Genomic DNA, 18,775 nt, shown 5'->3' with positions numbered 1-18,775 from the left:
TAAAGAAATGGAGTTTTCTAATTGAAAACAGGTTAGTAACATCTAGCCTAATAGAAACATGCCTATAACTAATAGATTAAAATGTTTTTTTTTTCAGTATATAAAACCATGAATTAGTACTCTAGCCATTTTTTAACTACTCAAGTGCTTATAAAGTTTGAACTGTTAAGCAGTAAACAAACCTTCACTGTGAAGATATGTCTACAGTTTTGTTTTTGTTTTGCTTTTCCCATTTGTTGGACAGCTTTACATCAACTATTCTTCATTTTTGCCCCCTATTTTGAATCCTAATGTAATAATTAGTGCTGAATATCAGTGCTTGTTTCAACATTTCTGCATGAGAAGGGCTCAGAAGCAGAATCTAATTGCAAAGTGGGGCCAAAGGCCTAGTCTAAGGAACTTGTTTTGTATACTGAGAACCCTAATTTTAGTGAAAGCATAAGTTCCTTCCCCAGGGGTAAGGATAGGATAAAACATGGAGAATATAGAGGGAAGGTTAAAGCTTACTCTATCCTTGCCCTTCCAAAAGCCTCTAGTCATTACTTCTTATTCATTTAGGTTCAAAGTGAAAAAACTGGATATTTTCCATGGAAATATAAGGGACAGATTTCAATCAAAACAGGTCTGCAGGTCTGTGATGCAGCTATAACAAGTCCAAGATGTGCTACCCACTCGAAGGATGAGTGGAAGGAAAAGAATAAGTGATTTAAAGACATTAAAAAGTAGGTCTCTCAATGTAAGTTGTTACTGTTTATTTATTTCTTTATTTTTAGGGGAACAGGAATTAGGAAAGGATCAGAATGACTGAGGATGTGTCAAATTTAAAAGACTTTCCAGGGTTCCTGGGGGGTTCAGGTTGGCTAAGCCTCCGAATCTTGATTTCAGCTTATGTCATGATCTCAGGGTCATGAGATCAGGGCCCCCGGTAGGAGGCTCCATGCTCAGCAGAGTCTGCTTGAGATTTTCTCTCTCCCTCTGCCTCTCCCTGCCCCTCCCCTGCTTGGGTACACACTCTCCAAAATAAATAAAATTTGAAAAAAAAAATGTTCGTGGTCTCCTCTAAAGTGAATTTATCAGAACATAAAAAAAAATACATAGATGGGTAATAAATGTCAGGAAAACAAGACAAATGGACAGAAACAAAATAAGCACCACAAGAAAATTCCCTGCTGGTATAATTTAATGAGGTTAGTGAAAATCTTCTTTAAGATGCCTTGGGAAGTGGGAAGCCCTGGTAAAACTGCTATCTCAGTGAAGCAGATTATTAAAAGGGACTGTGAAACTAAGAGAGACGGTGAACATGGTAGGAGACTCCAAGGAAGCAAAGAGCAAGAGTCTCTAACAGCATCATCCATAATCCCAACACAGCTCTTGTCCTCAGCAACCCTGTACAGACAAATCTCTGTAAATGCCCAATTAGAATTCCTTTGTAGAGTAAGATATCTCAAAGAAACTATGGATCTATTTCTAAAAGTGAAAAAAACAAGAAGTTTGTCTCAGTTTCTTCCTTTCAGGGCTAACACGACACAATTAATTACCACATTGCACATTACATCATTGCATCTGGAAAACAGTATGTTAAAAAAAAAAAACACCGACAACTTTTCACTTTTTGTTTATAGGTGAAAAGAGATGTCTCTCTTAGAAAAGTGAATAAGCTAAGATGTACATTTTACAACTGGCTACCTGAACAAAGTTGTTATAAATTACGGTTATATTGTAGTGTTTCAAATACCTTCCTGAAACAGTTGGACCAAGCACAACTATGTACAGGCTCTAAAGAGGCATCAATAAAATATAATTTTCTGATATTTGAAATTCTTATACTCACAAATCTAAGGGAAAAAAAGGATCTTTCTTTCTGATTAGATCCTCAAAACATTTCCTCCATTTTTGAAATTATTTAACACAGCTCTGGATGTTTGCTTGACTAAATACCTAGAACCAATAATATATGATCTTAGATAAAGAAAGTGGTATGGTTTACAATAATTTTTCCTAAGAGTATCGCACTGGTGGTCAATAAAGTAGCATAAGGTCATAACTGAAAAAAAACTTAAATTTAATATTATGTATTTATCTTAATATAATTATAAAAAATATAGCCAGCTTCTCAAATCAGTGACAGAAGTCCTTTTATTTTGATTTTATTTAAGACTTATTTATTTTGAGAGAGAAAGAAAGAAAGAGAGGAGAGAGAGAGAGAGAGAGAGAGAGAGAGAGAGAGAGAGAGAGAAGGAAGGGCAGAGGCAAAGAGGAGCCCAACAGAGGGTGTGAGGCAGAGCTTGATTCTATGACCCTGAAATCACGACCAGGGCCAAAATCAAAAGTCAGATGCCTAACCTACTGAGCCACCCAGGTGTCTTGACTTTCATATATTTCAATGGCCAGTTCTAGGGAGTCAAAGCCAAGTAATTGGTGACACTTGAGAACAAAAAGCCATCCTTAACTTTGATGAGAAACCTCTTATATTTTCACAATAGTTGCCAATCTTTTTAGTCCTGCTATGGGCATCTCAACTATAAAAAGTGCTTAAAATATTTTCATGTGTCCTATAAAATAATATCCATTATTATGAAAATCTAATGTTAATTATTAGCCAAGATACAGAAATTTATAGTATCATTTAAAAAATAAATTATGATCCTCTAAGGATGAATTAGGTAGAGAGTGGGCAGCAAAGAAAAATAAAAGAACTAATGTATAGAATAGTTTTATGTCAAATTGCTTTTGAAATAAACCACTGCAGAAGATTATAGCTTCATCATTCACCAAAAAAGCCTGTCTTCTTAATGTCACAATAAAAAACAAAAACAAAAACAAAAAAAAACCCTCTTCTTTCTTCTGGTTCATATACTTCATATAAATGTAAGATATCAGTTGACACAATATATCAAACAAAACAAAAATAAATTGGCTGGTCCTGAATACTGCATTTTACAACTTGGCCACATCAACTGTCAGTTCACTCAAGAGTATTTACTAAGCATTCACCGCAGACAACAATGCTCCAGAGTCGTTTTGCATTTCATTCTCTAGGTCTACAAATATATTTTTCACATTCATAAGTAGACTATTTTCATCTGAATTTTATGTTGTGAAAGACAGTGTTATATGTGCAGCATATAAACTTCAACCAAGGTGTGTTACCAAAATTTATGGAGTAGTATAACATCATCAGTATGTATGGCAAAACTGTAACACAGTATAGTGCCTTGATGATGCTAGTTTATTTCTCAGGAATTTTTTGATTTGAAAGTGATAGATGTCCAAAATACAATATAAAGATTTAAGCTATGATGTTGCATAAGAAATAAAGATGAGGAGAGCAATCCTAGAATTTTTCTCTTTTATACACAAATAAAAACGCAAGCTACTTTTGCAAAGCTGTTATACCACGTCTCTTAGGAAATACATAATTCTAAAACTCATACTTTATTCCTTCTTTTAAAGATTCAAATAAGAAATTCCAAATGCTTTTATGCAATTATATTTATAACACTATTAATTTCTTTGAGTTTACTCTTTGAAAAGTACATTTTAAATACTTTTATATTTATCCTGATATTATATAGCAATTTCTATAATCCTGAAAATTGAAAGCAACCAACACAATTTATATACCCATGGCACTTAGACCATTCATGTGATTATGGTACAAAAGGAAGTTATTATGCAGATAATTTAAAAAGCAAAACAAATGAACACATAAAGTACTTGACACAATGGACCCTCCAAAACAGTTATTGTATTTATTAAATTAACTAAATAAAAATCAATTTACATTTTACTATATAATGTGCAGATAATTCATAATGTGCAGGATTCTAAGACTAATACAAAATAGACATACACTGTTCATTTGTTATAAATCAAGCCAGGGTTGTATCCATCTATAAAAATATTTATACAGTCTTTAGAACAATGATTGTGACAGGTGAAGGAAGAGAAATATGTGAGATACATGTATATATTCACTGAAAATCAAGGACATTCCATAAAAAAACATGCAATACTATTATTGAGAACAGTCGAGAATACTATTAGATTAAATCTAAAGAATACAAAATAGGTAACAGTTGAAGATCAGAGAAGCTTTCTTCATGGTGAGCTACTACATATCAGAACAGTGATATATAATCACAAATACATGTTTCTATAGATTCATATTTTATTCACAGTAATAAGACTAACATCGAGTCTTTATTGAATGCTCATGATGAGCCAGACACTTGAATTCACAGTCATGGTGTCCTTCGACTTTCACTAAACCATTTAAAAATTTTTCCTTCTCCATTCTACAACTATAGAAACTGGAACTCTGGGAGCTCACACATCTAGAATCAACCTCAACCTCACGGTGGTGTCAGCCTGGTCTATCTAACCTCAAAGTTCCCCAGGAACAGTTCCAGTATCATTCTTAGCTGCTAAGAATTCTAGATATGTATAGTGGCCGCTCACAAGATGGCAGCTTTCTGAAGAAAGTAACATTTTCTAAAACTTTCTGGAACATGGAATCGGTCATTATAAAATGAACATAAAATATTATCAATGATTACAGACTAAGTGTAAAATAAAATCTTTATTAAGAAACTCTTACTGACAAAATACTTGTGGAAAACAGGTAGACAAGGCAAAATCCTCTCCAGTGGCTATTTCTTGGGGAAACGAGTCAAGTGCACAAATGGCCTCAGTACACAAAACGATGCCAAGGGTGCATCAAGTTGAGTGCCAATCGCCATGGGCTCTCAGAGGCGGAGAGTGAAAGAGAAGGAATCCTGAACCCAAGCTGGATCTGGAGGGAGCAAGCTGAGAAGAGGTTGGAAAATGAGGCCTTGGTAACAGAGCATCTGATGTTGTCACTTATCTTTTGTTTACTTTCTGTTGAGACGGAAGCATATTCTTACAGTTGTTTCTGAAAATCATGTCTTGGATGGGGAACAAAACAAGCTGAAATGAACACTGGGAGTGCAGGTATCTCTTAAAATTTTGCTTTAAGGGTAGATATTATATTAAGTGCTCTTCTCACAAGATATAATAATGTAAGGGGCAGCTGGGTGGCTCAGCCAGTTAAGCATCTGCCTTCAGTTGGGGTCGTGATCCCAGGGTTCTGGGATGGAGCCCTGCATCTGGCTCCCTGCTCTGTGGGGAGTCTGCTTTTCCCATGACCTTCCTCTTTGCTCGTGATCTCTCTCTTTCTCTCTCACTGTCCCTCTTTCTCTCAAATAAATAAAAAAAAAATTTAAAGAGTTTATTTATTTGAAAGAGAAAGGGAGAGCAAGAGAGAGCGAGTGAGCAGGGGGAGGGGCAGAAGGAGAGGGAGAAGCAGACTCCCCACTGGGCAGGGCCCCACCCTCCTACACCGGGCTCCATCCCAGGACCCTGGGATCATGACCCCAGCTGAAGGCAGATCCTTAACTGACTGAGCCACCCAGGTGCCCATTAATAAACTCTTAAAAACATATATATAAAATGAGGGCAGGAGAAAACCTTTGAAAGAAACAGAAATGTTTATCGCATTGATTGTGCTGACGATCTCACAGACAAGTATGTATTCAGATTCAGCGAGTTGTGTATGTTAAATAAGGGTGCCTTTCTGTATGCCAATCATATCTCAATGAAATATTTAAAAAGTAGGAGTTGAGGATTCTAGATTAAAAAAAATTAAATCAGCTATGAATCACAGAAATAATTTTCAGTAGAAAAGAAAAAAGCATTCTTCCCAGCATACATAGAGAGCAAAACTGTTCTCAGTTTAAGCTACTTTCTTGGTAGGCAAATTCTGAGCCCAGACCCTCTTGTGTTGTGGCCTTCTGATCAGTTACTCTAAAGATCAGTGCCCTAAATCCACAGCCTCTGATTAGGCCTACGGGAAATGGCAACATTTCTATACCTTGAGAATTTATGGGTACCGTCCTTGGGCTGGGCTAGGTGACATCAAATACTATTAGATTATAATAAGGGAAAGTAGGTAGAGGTTCTTAAAGACAGTGGACTCGGCAAAGGTGTTCAAGTAATAGCCAGTAGGGAACACTCAGAAAATTAGCCTTGTTCCAGGTTAAATGGAACAAAGATTTTTTTTAGGGCAAATAATACATTTCATAAAGAGTCTTTAAATTAGAGAGTAAGAAAGCCTTACAAATCAGGCTAATGAGCTTAATTTTATTCTTTATTAAAATAAAAAGCTTACTGACTTAATCCTCATAATAACAGTATAAAGTGGGTTTTCTTATTATCCCTATTTTACTGAAGATAAAACTGGAGCCCAGAGAGGCTAAGTAATTTCAGTTCACTTTGCTAGAAAATAGTAGAGCCAGCGTTCTAATCAAGGAAGTTCCCTGGGACTTTTCCCTTGTGACTTTTTTTTTTTTAAAGGAAGAAATAAGGGAGAATGAAGCATGGATACCTTAATCCTAGATTGAGAGCTATTACACATATTATATTTCAAGATTATGATGATTTGCACACATCAATTTAAAATCTATTTTTGGATTTTATTTCTTGATGTAGAGAGTAAACTGCAAGATAATAGAGATCCCAGAACAGAAGGTAATATGTTACCAAGTACCTGAAACACACATGCTCAGCTAGAAACACTACCTTGATGTGCTGAATACTGCAGCTGACATTCTTAATGGAATGAAAATATCAGGGGAGACAAACAAAAATTAAGCTTTTTTTTTAACCAAACAAAAAACTGCCTTCCTTCATTCTCTCAAATTAGCAAAATTTTCTTACACTTTTGTATAGTGATATATGCTGCTCATTTTATGACTTGAAATTTGACTAGTAAAAAAATTAGGCCTCACTTCAATAAAAAAATAATAATAATAATGCATTTCCCTCAAGCCTAGAAGTAAAACTGACATGTCTGTCTTGTTCTTATTTACATTTCGAAGTCCACTGATTTTTAAACTGTTTTAACAATTGAACCTCTCATTTCCCTTTTGGGGAAAACGTAAATACATTGCTGTTTTATTCTACAGAATACTTTTGAGAGACTGAGGACAAAAGGGGGGCTGTCTGGTGAGGGAGGAAGTCCAGGGATTTGGATTTCAACACGACATGTTTCATGATGCCCTGATCACGATGGAAATGACCTCGTGTCTCTGAATCTTTAGTGTCTCTACCACACCACCTATCTCACGGGAAGGGGGAAAGATGAAACAAGATAACATGAAAGGAGCTCTCAGAGGTTTTTCTAAAAAGTAGGCTCTGAATGAACACAGATGGCTGCTATTTTGGAAGAAACTACCTTCACTTTAAAGCTGTGATTTGAAGTCAGAAGTCAAAACTATTACTCCTGGTTGTATAAGTTGCTAAATTTTGATCATGGGCTATTCACAACTCACCCAAAAAACATTTTACTCCATTATAAAATGCAGATAATTTATTCTCTGCCTGTCTAAAAAGAAATTGCTTGAGCATCAAATCAGACACTGCATGTGAATAAAAAGGCAACATAAATGTAGTAAAACAAGTTCCAAGTAGTGTTCATAACATAGTTTTTTAATATTTAAGAATAAGAGTAAGAAAAAAGTTTAGCAGTTAACTTTTTTATTAATCAATGATGATATGTTCCCAGGAAAACTTATTACCCTGCATTTAATTAGAATTATATAGCTACCTCATGACTTCTAAGATCCTTTTTGATTCTTGAATTTTATAATTTTTCATATTCTCCTGCAAAAACCGCTTACCTGGACTATAAATCAGAACTCAAAAAAGTGAAGGCATTTTAAGTGTATAGTTCAGGCAACACCCCTCAATAATAAAACTCTTTCTCTATGTCCCGGATGCTACTTACTTTGATAGCCTCAACTCTTATCACATCCCACTTTGTTCTATAATGAGTTCCTTGGGGCATTGTGTCTCTCTATTCAAGTGCTTTTCCCTCTGCCTGGAAGATCTCCCTTTCCCTGACCTTGTGTCAGGACACTTCAGAACCTATAGTGACATGCCCTATTTGCATGTATTCTTTCTTTTATTTTTTTTTTAAGATTTTATTTATTTATTCACAAGAGACAGAGAGAGGGAGAGACATAGGCAGAGGGAGAAGCAGCTTCCCTGCGGAGAGCCTAATGTGGGACTCGATCCCAGGACCCCAGGATCATGACCTGAGCCAAAGGCTCAACCACTGAGCCACCCAGGTGTCCCGCCTTCTTTCTTTTACATATGTTCTTGAACAGGGAAGGACCTTGTACATCTTGGTACTTCCAGTATAGCAAACAGTGCTCGACCCACAAGAGATACTTAATGTGTTATAATGGGCCAATAAAAAAGTCAAGACAATCTCTGAAACTTCGAACAAATTCCCAGAGTACCTGGGATTCCCGGGTCAGATGATTCCAACAGCTATATGATTCCAGCTGTTGTGTCAGTGAGTCTGAGAACCTGGCCATATAATGACAAATAGTGGGTGGCCTAGAGTCACAGTGCCCAGGACTTAGGAGGTGGTTTCCATTCAAACAACAAACAATGTAATTGTGAAGCATCTACCCATGTCCATGGTTTCCTTTGTACCAAGTAACCAATCTTAGCCTTGGCAGAACAGCATGACCAAATCTCATGAGATTTATAAACAACTGTACTGCCATTCTTGACACAGTTATCACATCCTGAACCCAGCTGTTTTATTTTTAGATCTGTTTCCAGTCATCATCAACAAGGGAAATTCCCAGTTTCTCAGTATAAATACTTACCAAAATATGCATGCTAGAGAAACAGAATAAAGTCTCCCCTCATGAACTGCCCTAACCCTTGCAATTTTAATAAAATACCTCCAGGAGACATATGTGACTCATTGCTTCCTACCTGGTTTGCCAGGCTCTGGCAATTTTTAGAACCCTCAGATGGAATGGCAGATTGCATTTTCTGTAATGGCAGATATACACACACACATCCACACACACATCCCTTCCCACACACTTCTATTAAAATGTGATGGCAGTCCTCCAATGAACTGAGGTGAGGTCTATGTTCTCTCCTCCTAAAATCTGGGTGGACCTTTATACCTGCCTCAATCAATAATATGCAGAAGAAGCAGGGCTGTGTGACTTCTGATGCTAGATAATAAAAAACAAAATGACCTCAGACTGGCTAACCCTCTGTCTTGAGACACTTGTTCCTGGAACCCAGCCACCACATTGTGAGGAATCCCAGGCTACATTAAGAGGCCCCATGTGGGCGTACTAACCAGTAGCCATAGCAAGACCCTCTACCAGATGTGGGAGTGAATGAGAAGATAAGCCCAAACTCCAGTGTTGGAGTCTTCTAGCTGAGACAAACCATGACAGATAATAGATGATGGTTCCTATTTGAAGCCATCAAGTTTTGGAATGATTTGTTATGCAGCAATGAATAACCAAAATAGACCTGGCAGGCTGCCTTGTCTTTGGAGTATCAATTTGCAACTAGATTTAAGGCAGTCTGAGACCTCATACTCTGAGAAATTTCTTTCTTTTTTTATTGAAAGACTATCTGCAAATAACCATTCTGAATTTCATATCCTAGAGCAAATATTATCACTATGGAAGAAACAAGAAAATCATTCAGAAAATACTAAATTCCTGAACTGATAGATTTCAGATTGTTAATAAACCCCTCCACAATCTTTCCCAATGTTTTTAACTATATTTCTCCAACAAGGTTTGAAGAGCATAGTTTTGTTATTATTGGCGGGGTGTTTTGTGTGTGTGTGTGTTCTTTTTTAAAGATTTCTTTATTTGAGAGAGAGAGTGCATGGGTGGGAGGGGGAACAGAGAAGAAGGAGGGAAGAGAAGAATCTCAAGCAAACTCTGTGCTGAGTGGGGAGCCTGGCATGGGGCTCGATTCCAGGACCCTGAGACCATGACCTGAGCCAAAACCAAGAGTCAGAAGCCTAACAGGTGCCTCTGTTATTGTTGTTTTAAGACTTATTTCTCCCTGTTTTAAATGAAATGTGATCTCTCTTTGGCAGAAAATTCACAAGAATCTACCCCATAATGTCTCACAATGAGGTCTTCACACATTTATATGAATTTATCTCTATAAACCCTTGATTCCAATAAATTTTGTGGTTTATAGAAACACTCCTTTGAAACAAACTTTGGTTTACTCAGTTTTCATTCTTAGACTTCCCTCCCACCTGTCATTAAACCTATGACTCATCTTAATCTCTTCTCTGCCCAGTCACCCATCAATAAGCATATCCACAGACATTCAACAAGCCTTCACAGAACACCCTATCTAGAATATCTCACTCTGATCTGCTAGATAATATACTCCCCAGGTCAAAATAAGTCCATCTCCCCTGTGGACCATTATTTATCTTTTATATATGCTTTAGTTTTCCCATCCATCAAATGAGACTAGAAGTGGTATCTAGCTCTTGCTGTGAGAGAGGTTGCTGTAAGAATTAATTAAAAATATAAGCATTTAATAGGTCCAGGTATACACATAATTATTATGATATTTACATCTTCTCCTAATAGTATTCAAGATATTTTGAGCAGGTTCTTTGTCTCACACTACCATTGTGCATAGCCAATTACATAATACTCATTGTATGTGATGATCTGGATTTGGAGTAGGTCAGCATGTTGAACCTTTAAATTACTTACTGACATTAATTATATTCAAAATCAAAGGCTGCCTACAATTTAAAACACAGGCATAAAAGTAGAAACATAATCCTTTTCCAATATTTCATGTAGGATTTATTAATTTTGACAAAATATATGCAAATTCAGGAAATCAAGTTATGACCAGAACTTCATCTGCTAAGACACAACTTCAGTGAATACTCTGTTTCCCAAGAAAACTGAAGCTCTTTCTCTCAGTTTAGAGGTATAAGGCACCTCCTCCCCTGCAATCTCTCCAAAAAAAGCTTAGGCAACCTCTCTTGACTCACAGGACTGATGTCAAAGAATGATTTTGACAACCAGGTCCAGGTCTAAATCTTGGGATTTAGATTAAAGTAATAAATACTATGATAGAAGTCTACATAGCCCGAAGGTGATAAGGGATGACTTAAAATAAAAAGTTGAAGGGATCCCTGGGTGGCGCAGCGGTTTGGCGCCTGCCTTTGGCCCAGGGCGCGATCCTGGAGACCCGGGATCGAATCCCACGTCAGGCTCCTGGTGCATGGAGCCTGCTTCTCCCTCTGCCTGTGTCCCTGTCTCTCTCTCTCTCTCTGTGTGACTATCATGAAAAAAAAAAAAAAAAAAAAAAAGTTGAAGAACACAGCGCTCACTTTATGGAAAAAGTAGATCTCCATTTGAATATTTCTGATCTGTATTGTTTAAAGGCTTACTTGAAAAGGCTAAGGAAGAATTAAAAAAACAAGTATTACAGTTGTAGAAAAGAAGCTCATTAGTATTCTAAGATTTTAGGAAAAATAACATCTAAGTGCTTTATCTTGAAAATCAATATGATATACCATGGTGGCAATAGCTAATAATACTGTATTGCATATTTAAAAGTTGCCAAGAGAGTAGATTATTTTTAAAGATTTTTTTATTTATTCATGAGAGACACAGAGAGAGGTAGAGACATAGGCAGAAGGAGAAGCAGGCTCCCTGTGGGGAGCCTTGATGCGGGGCTCGGTCCTGGATCCAGTGAGCCAAAGGCAGACACTCACACTGAGCCACCCAGGTGTCCCCAAAAGAGTAGATCTTGAAAGTTCTCATCACAAGAAAAAGAATTCTGTAACTCTGTTGTGATGGATGTTAACTAGACTTATGTGGTGATCATTTAGCAATACATATAAATACCAAATCATTATGTTGCATGCCTGAAGTTAATATAATATTGTACATCAATTATACTTAAATTAAAAAATGATATACAATTTATTGCAAGGAAAGTGAAAACATCAGGCTGAAAAGGCTTACTATAATATACCATTTCTAAAATAAATATTCTGACAAGAACCGACTATTTAAAAAGCTTACTACAAAACGGATATTCAGATAGATGATTAATCCTAAATTGGGAAAAAGGTCTATGAATACTGATGTTCATACTTGTATTATGTATCACAGCAAACAAGTGAATGTCCCCAGATGGAAATGCAGTTAATTAAATTATGGCTCATTTTCTTAATGTGGTACTATACACCATTAAATTGTTTACAAGGATTTATAGCACCTCAGAAAATACTGAAAGCATAATGTTTAGTGAGAAAATAAGATAACTAAAGCACATATATCATAGGACCACAATCAAATGAGTGTAACTGGCGGGCAATATAAGAGGTTCCTTGGATGTGAGTGTCTAGATTACTCTTTGCTTTCACATTTTATGTTATTTTACCAAATATTTTATAATGGAAAATATATATTTTCTAATGAAATATTTTATAATTAAGTTTCTCTTTGTCTTCCTATCCCATCTCCCCTCTTTCCCTTCATTCTTTCTCTTCTTCATTCACAAGTTAGCATACCAATCGAGAGTCTGGTCTCCAGGGGTGCCCAGGTGGCTCAGTCAGTGGCAGACTCTTGATTTAGGCTTAGATCATGATCTCAGAGTCATGAGATTGAGCCCTGCATAGGGCTCTGTGCTCAGTGGGGAGCTTGAAATTCTCTCTCCCTCTGCCCCTCCCCCCACACTCTCTCTCCCCCTCCCAAATAAATAAATAAATCCTTAAAAAGAGAGAGAGAGAGAGAGAGAGAGAGAGTTTGGTCTCCCAGATTCCAAAAGAACTGAGTTTAAGTTACATCCCAGGCACTTTCCAATAGTGGGAACTTCTGTAAGTTAGTAACTCCTTATACCTCCACATTTATAAACATTGGTATAATAATAGCATCTGTATCTCTGATTGCTGGAAGATTAAATGGGAATAATAGAAATACAGCTCCCCACATTGTTGCCTGCCACATGGTCATTAGTCAATAAATGAGATCTGCTACCTTACACTTTATGGCCTGCTGCTCCCCCTTCTGTGTCCTCTACCTCCTGGAAAAAAAGTTCAATATTGTTACAAGCAGAAGGCACAGCAAACATTACCCAACCAGAGCAAACATGTGTGTTCTGTAATGTTGCACTGACTTGTGCAAGATTTGCAAAATTCCCAAGAACCGGTGATCTTGAAACAGTGTTTCCCAAAAATATCAGGAGGATGTCAGTGTTTCAAAAAAGAAAAAAACCCACACAACTGAAAATTAGCTTGAAGAAAATAGTGGTGAAGAAAAAGAAAGAAAATAGTGGTGGTATTTCTTAGCTCCTATTTTATTTCCCCAGAACTGAACTAATGTGCTAATCAAGTCACCGTCCATGGGAGGATTGATTGATCAAGGTCATCCTCCAGACTTTGATAGAAGTATCTCGCAAGCTTCTATAGTTTTCCGAGGTTATAGCCTTTGCTTCCTGAGATTTCATAGGCTATTGCCTTCTCCATATGGACACGGCAGAGCTTGAAACAGGACATTTGAAATAAAAATATAAAAACGTTCTGGTTCAGATTTCTTTGTTAAAAATTTCAAAGCACATTCTTAGAACACGTATTGCTTTTGTCCATACACATTGCTATTTATAGTTATATGTGAATCATATTAGTGTGAACCCACAATGATATGCAATTATTCACCCATTCTGAACCGTTTCCTGGAATTCACCCATGCTTATTGCTAAAAAAAAAAAAAATAAAAAAAAAAAGAATATGTAAGCTTGAGTAAAACCAAATCTTTTCAAAAAATGGTTTCTGTGTTAGTTAACAGAATAAATGGATGCATCAAGAGAGAGAATATATGGGATTGGTTTAGGAGGTGATGAAAGCCAAAAAGTTCCAAGATGTGTGGTCAGCAAGCTAGTGATCCAGGAAATCCCACAGGGTTGTTCCATTCCCAGTCCAAAGGCCTGAGAACCAGAACAGCCAAGGGTATAGGTTACAGTCCAAAAGTCTGCAGATTCAAGACCCAAGAAAAGCCAATATTTCAGTTCAAGTTGGAAGGCAGGAAAAAAAATCAATATCCTGCTACAGTTACTGTTTTTTAAATTTAGTGAGAAATTTCTGATTTTTCCAGGCAAAAATATAAGAACAAAAGTAGTAGTATGATTAAGGAATTATGGCTCAATTTAGCATAGTAACTGGTAAAGGGTCATAGAGATGAGTGGGCATTTTCCTACTATCAGAAGTGATTTTTTTTTTTTTTCTGGACGCCTGGGTGGCTCAGAGGTTCAGCATCTGCCTTCAGCTCAGGGCATGATCCCAGGTTCTGGGGATCGAGTCCTGCATCAGGCTCTCTGCGAGGACCTGCTTCTCCCTTTGCCTATATCTCTGCCTCTCTGTGTGTCTCTCATAAATAAATAAATAAAATCTTTTAAAAAGAAACGTGATTTTTTTCATAAAAAATTATTAAGCTTTTGTCTTGGAGGAGTCAATCCCAAGCAATTTTTTATCTTCAAATATTTTCCCTTGCATTTATGTTTCTAATCTTTAGGAACACATTTCATTGTAGTATACCATACATACAGAAGACTGCACAAAGTATTTGGAATTCACAAAGAGAATACAGTAATGACATCAGGAGATAGCTCAAGAAATAGACCCTGAACAGCATTCCAGAAGTGCTTCATACCCCTTGTGTGATTACTAGTTCCCCAGAAAAATAATCATTATCCTCATTTCTAATTCCATAGATCCCTTTCACCTCTTTTGAATTTTTGATAAATGAATAATCTTTTGTGTCAGGCTTCTTTTGCTCAACATATGAAGTGAAATATTATGAATGCATAAGATTAAACTACAGCGTTGCATAAACTTCATTCTCTCTGCATGTAGTATTTCATCATAGGAATATATCACACTTGTCCATTTTATGACTGATACGCACTTCTGTTACTGCTACTTTGGGACTATTTTAAATACTCCTGCTATAACATTATTTTACATGTCTTCCAGTAAATATATGAACAAGTTCCTTTTGGTATATAGCTAGAAATGCAATTTTTCTATTTTAACATATATATTATATTCAGCTTTAGTAGACTCCAGGCATGGTTTTCAAAGCAGTCATACCAATTTATTCTTTCACCAACAATTTTTGAGAGTTCCAGTCATTCTTTGTGCTCACCAGCATTCCATATGGTCTGTTTTTTTTTTTTTCCACTCTATCATTGTGCTGCATGTTTAGAAATATCACAAAGTGAGCTTAATTTGCACTTCCCTTGACTAATGAAATTGAGTAGCTTTTCTTATGTTTTTTGGGCATCTAGATAAACTCTGGAAAAATGAACAATCACATAATTTGTGCATTTTCTCTCTCTCTCTCTCTCTCTTCTACAGAGTTGTCTCTTTTATTGCTACTGATTTGTTGGAATTAACTGTATATTCTGGAAATAAAGTCCCTTCTTAAATATTCATATTACATTTCTCCTCTTTGTGTTTTCCCCTTTCACTCTTTGTGATTTTTAATAAATAGTAGCTCAATCTATTGATAGTTTTCCACTACAGTTATATCCTTCTGATCTTTGTAAAAATATTTTGCTTACTACAAGGTCATGAAGATATTCTATTTTTTCTTAAAAGGTACAGAGTTTTGTCTGTCACTTTTAGAGCTTCAATAATAGTAACAATGTTTTAATCATAGGAAGGTTCAAAATTCATTTATTATTTCCAGTCTATATATTCAATTGGCATGGTATTATTTACCGGGAAAAAAAAAATCCTTTTTCCACAGCTGCGGACATTTTGAGTACTTAAATTTAGCTTTGTTAATGCACAAGCATAAAATAGTATTACGGATAACTGTTGCTTTTTAAAAGTGGTTTGGGAATAAGCGTATTGCCTACAAAATAAAAAGTAATGCTTATAATCTCACCACATTCCTAATTCCATGACTTTGCTAGCTTCTCATAGAATAAGGAGTTCAAGATCTTATATTCACAGCATCTACAATATTAACTGGCATGTTGTAGGTGCTCAATAAATGTTTCTTGAGTGAAATGATTTCACATTTTTCTAACTGTACCAGATTCTTCATTTATAAAAAAACGGTAGTCTTGGTTTTCATATATATATCCTAGTCCACAATAGTTATGAGTATCATTGTGCTTTACATTTCGTGAAAGAAGTACCAGAATTCCAAAATTTGAGAATTCTCTGTTCTGAAATCTCTCAAAAGCAGTTAGGTCCTAGCATTCTGTAGAGCAGGATCCAACACATGATGCTGTCTACCACCATCTCTGTCTATTCACTGGTACTGCAGTTGCACAAGACCACATTTGCTAAAAGAAAACACCGACTTTTCCTGACCGGGAAAAATTTGCAAATTTCCTTTGCCACAACAATGACTTCAACAGTTAAGACTGGTGCCATAGAAGAAATTACTGCTTTTGGAATTCAAGGATTTTCATCTAAAAAGCATCAATTTTTGCCTTGGAATTATATTTCAAGGCATACCTCATTTTATTCTGCTTCACTTTACTGCACTTCACAGATCTTGTGTTTTTTACAGTTTGAAGGTCAGTGGAACCCTGTGTGGAGCATTTTTCCAACCGTGCTTAATTACTTTGAGTCTCTGTGTCACTTCTGGTAATTTTCACCACATTTCAAATGTTTTGATTATTATTACATTTGTTCTGGTGATCAATGATCAGTGATTGTGACTTGCTAAAAGCCCAGATAATGGTTAGCATTTCTTAGCAATAAAGTATTTATTAAGGTATCCACGTTATGGTTTTAGACATAATACATAATACATAATAAATACTACACACTTAATACAGTATCATCAGATTACAGATACCTAGTAATAGTTACACTGTAAGCATAACTTTTAAATGCACTGGGAAAGAAAATTTATTTGACTTGCTTCATTGTGTTGGTCTGGAACCAAACCTACAATATCTCTGAGGTATGCCACATTTTACTTTCTTCTTTACATTTCAGTATATTACTAAACTTTTGACAATGAATCTATGGTGCTTTTACACACAGAAAAAAAATATTTTCAAAAGGTCTAACTTACATTAAAACAACTAGTTTTCCATGAGAAGCGTTTCTATCAGTTTTCAAAAAAGAAGACTGGTTCAATACAATGTAAGGAGCAAAAGTTGGGATGCCCAGTCTGTCTCTTGTGACTTATGAGGCTAGAATAAGTGGAATAATAAATAAAACAAAACAACAAAACTTTTCTCAAGTCTATTTCTTCCATAAATTCTCTTAATTGTGGGTGGATGTATAGTCATTTGGCTAGAAAAGTCCATGTTTTCTATTAGCAAATGTGGTTTCCACACATCTGCAGTACTCATGAGTAGACAGAGACGGTGGCAGAGAGCATCATGTGCTGGATTTACAGAATGCTAGGACCTAGCAGTTTACAGAACAGAGGAAATCCTGAATTTGGAATGTCTCAAGTTTGCCGAAATCAAATTCTGTGCCGGGTTTTCCCTATGCTCTGGATTACTAAACAACTGTCTACAACCCAAACATTCCTTTCTGAATTTTTCAAGCTAAACCATTCTACCATGTTACCCCTATGTTTATAGTTATTTGAAAGAGAAAGAAAATAGGCCATGTGCTTTGCAGAATGGTTTCAGCATGCCTTTTGATATCTGAATTAGTTTCATAGTATGTAAATTGGTAGATATTGACTATATATAGCCTTAGATCCCTATGTGTACTTCCCTGGGTGAAATAATACCAAATGAAGATAAATTGAATGAAAACTATCCTTTGTAACTTAACAGAGAAGAGACAACCTTTTTTTATTAAAAAAAAATAGTTTCAGGCTTTCTCTTCCCATTATTTTCCTATTAGTTTAACATAAACATATTTTGAAGATCAGGTTAACACTTTTTATTCCTTGAATCCTGTATATGTTTTTCTGAGTTCTTCTAATTTTTCAGCTTAAAAACAAAGGATGTAGTGGAATTGAGAATGATTTTTTTTTTCTTGCAGTGGTGTTGTAGAGGTGATGGTGCTATCATTAACATCACTGCTGTCAATATCATCTAGTGAGTAGTAAGAGTTCCTCCACTCCAGTGAGTTCCCACCTGAGGGGCTGATGTCTTCCAAGCTCATTGTGCTACCAAACTTTTACCAACTAAATCTAAGAGAAGGTTGTAGTCTTGCCACAGTGAAACCAACAGTTCAAATACCAATAGCTTTGGAGACAAGGAGGAAAATAAGACAGACCATAGTGGTGTGAACAATGGCCAGCTGGTAAGTGTTAAGTCGAAAGGTTTTCAAATTCCATCTTTTTCCTCATAGATTTGAAATTAGAATTTATTCCTCCTGTCGTTTTGACATACTAGTAAGGAAACATTTCCAAACGAGCATTAGACTTAAGTGAGAAAACTTCTGGATGTTTAACAGTGTGAGAGGGAGACAAACAGAACATCTTCAATGGCCAAAACATTTCTAGCCAACATTCTTTAAGGCACAGACTTAGTGTCACAGATATTACCTTCAGCAAGTGCCCTAAGTTGAGACAAATGCCCTCTATTCACCTCTGTTCAGACACAGGGGCCAAGATGGAGAATAGACACATTTTATTCTGGAAGACAAGAGGAAGACAAGACAGTGGATTATGGATTTTTCCCATGTTAGCATTCTCTACTTGCTTTCCTCATGTTTTTTTCTTGGGGCCACTCTAATAGGTTTTGGTTCCTATAACTCAAACAAATGGCTCCTGTAAGGTTCACCAATGGGTTCTAGGCTCCAAGGTAATACTCCTGTTTCAGTCCTCACCTATGTAATCAGCAGTGTGTATTAATGTGATCATTCCTCGTCCTTCAAAAGTTTTACTAGGCTTCTTAGACATCATTTTCCCTTGATTCTTCTACTTGATGA

At 36.2% G+C, this 18,775-nt stretch overlaps 2 protein-coding genes across 11 annotated transcripts in view; one reads left to right on the top strand and one right to left on the bottom strand.

Annotated features, from left to right (window-relative positions):
• The window catches only part of PRR16 (proline rich 16), a 537,790-nt gene that overhangs the window by 180,331 nt on the left and 338,684 nt on the right, over positions 1-18,775 (bottom strand). For 2 of the 10 annotated variants that reach the window (XM_077911367.1, XM_077911369.1), the window contains one exon: positions 18,390-18,479. The exons of the other annotated variants lie outside the window; for them this stretch is intronic. The gene's annotated coding sequence lies outside the window, so the exon portion shown is untranslated. The remainder of the gene's footprint in view (positions 1-18,389; positions 18,480-18,775) is intronic. 10 annotated transcript variants of the gene reach the window in all.
• LOC144321971 (uncharacterized) overlaps positions 1-18,775 on the top strand; it is a 444,052-nt gene that overhangs the window by 419,141 nt on the left and 6,136 nt on the right. The window lies entirely within an intron of this gene.

This window comes from Canis aureus, chromosome 10 (assembly GCF_053574225.1).
Source record: "Canis aureus isolate CA01 chromosome 10, VMU_Caureus_v.1.0, whole genome shotgun sequence".
Lineage (NCBI taxonomy): Eukaryota > Metazoa > Chordata > Mammalia > Carnivora > Canidae > Canis > Canis aureus.
Note: the sequence above shows the minus strand (reverse complement) of the source record. Positions and strands in the feature narration are given on the sequence as shown.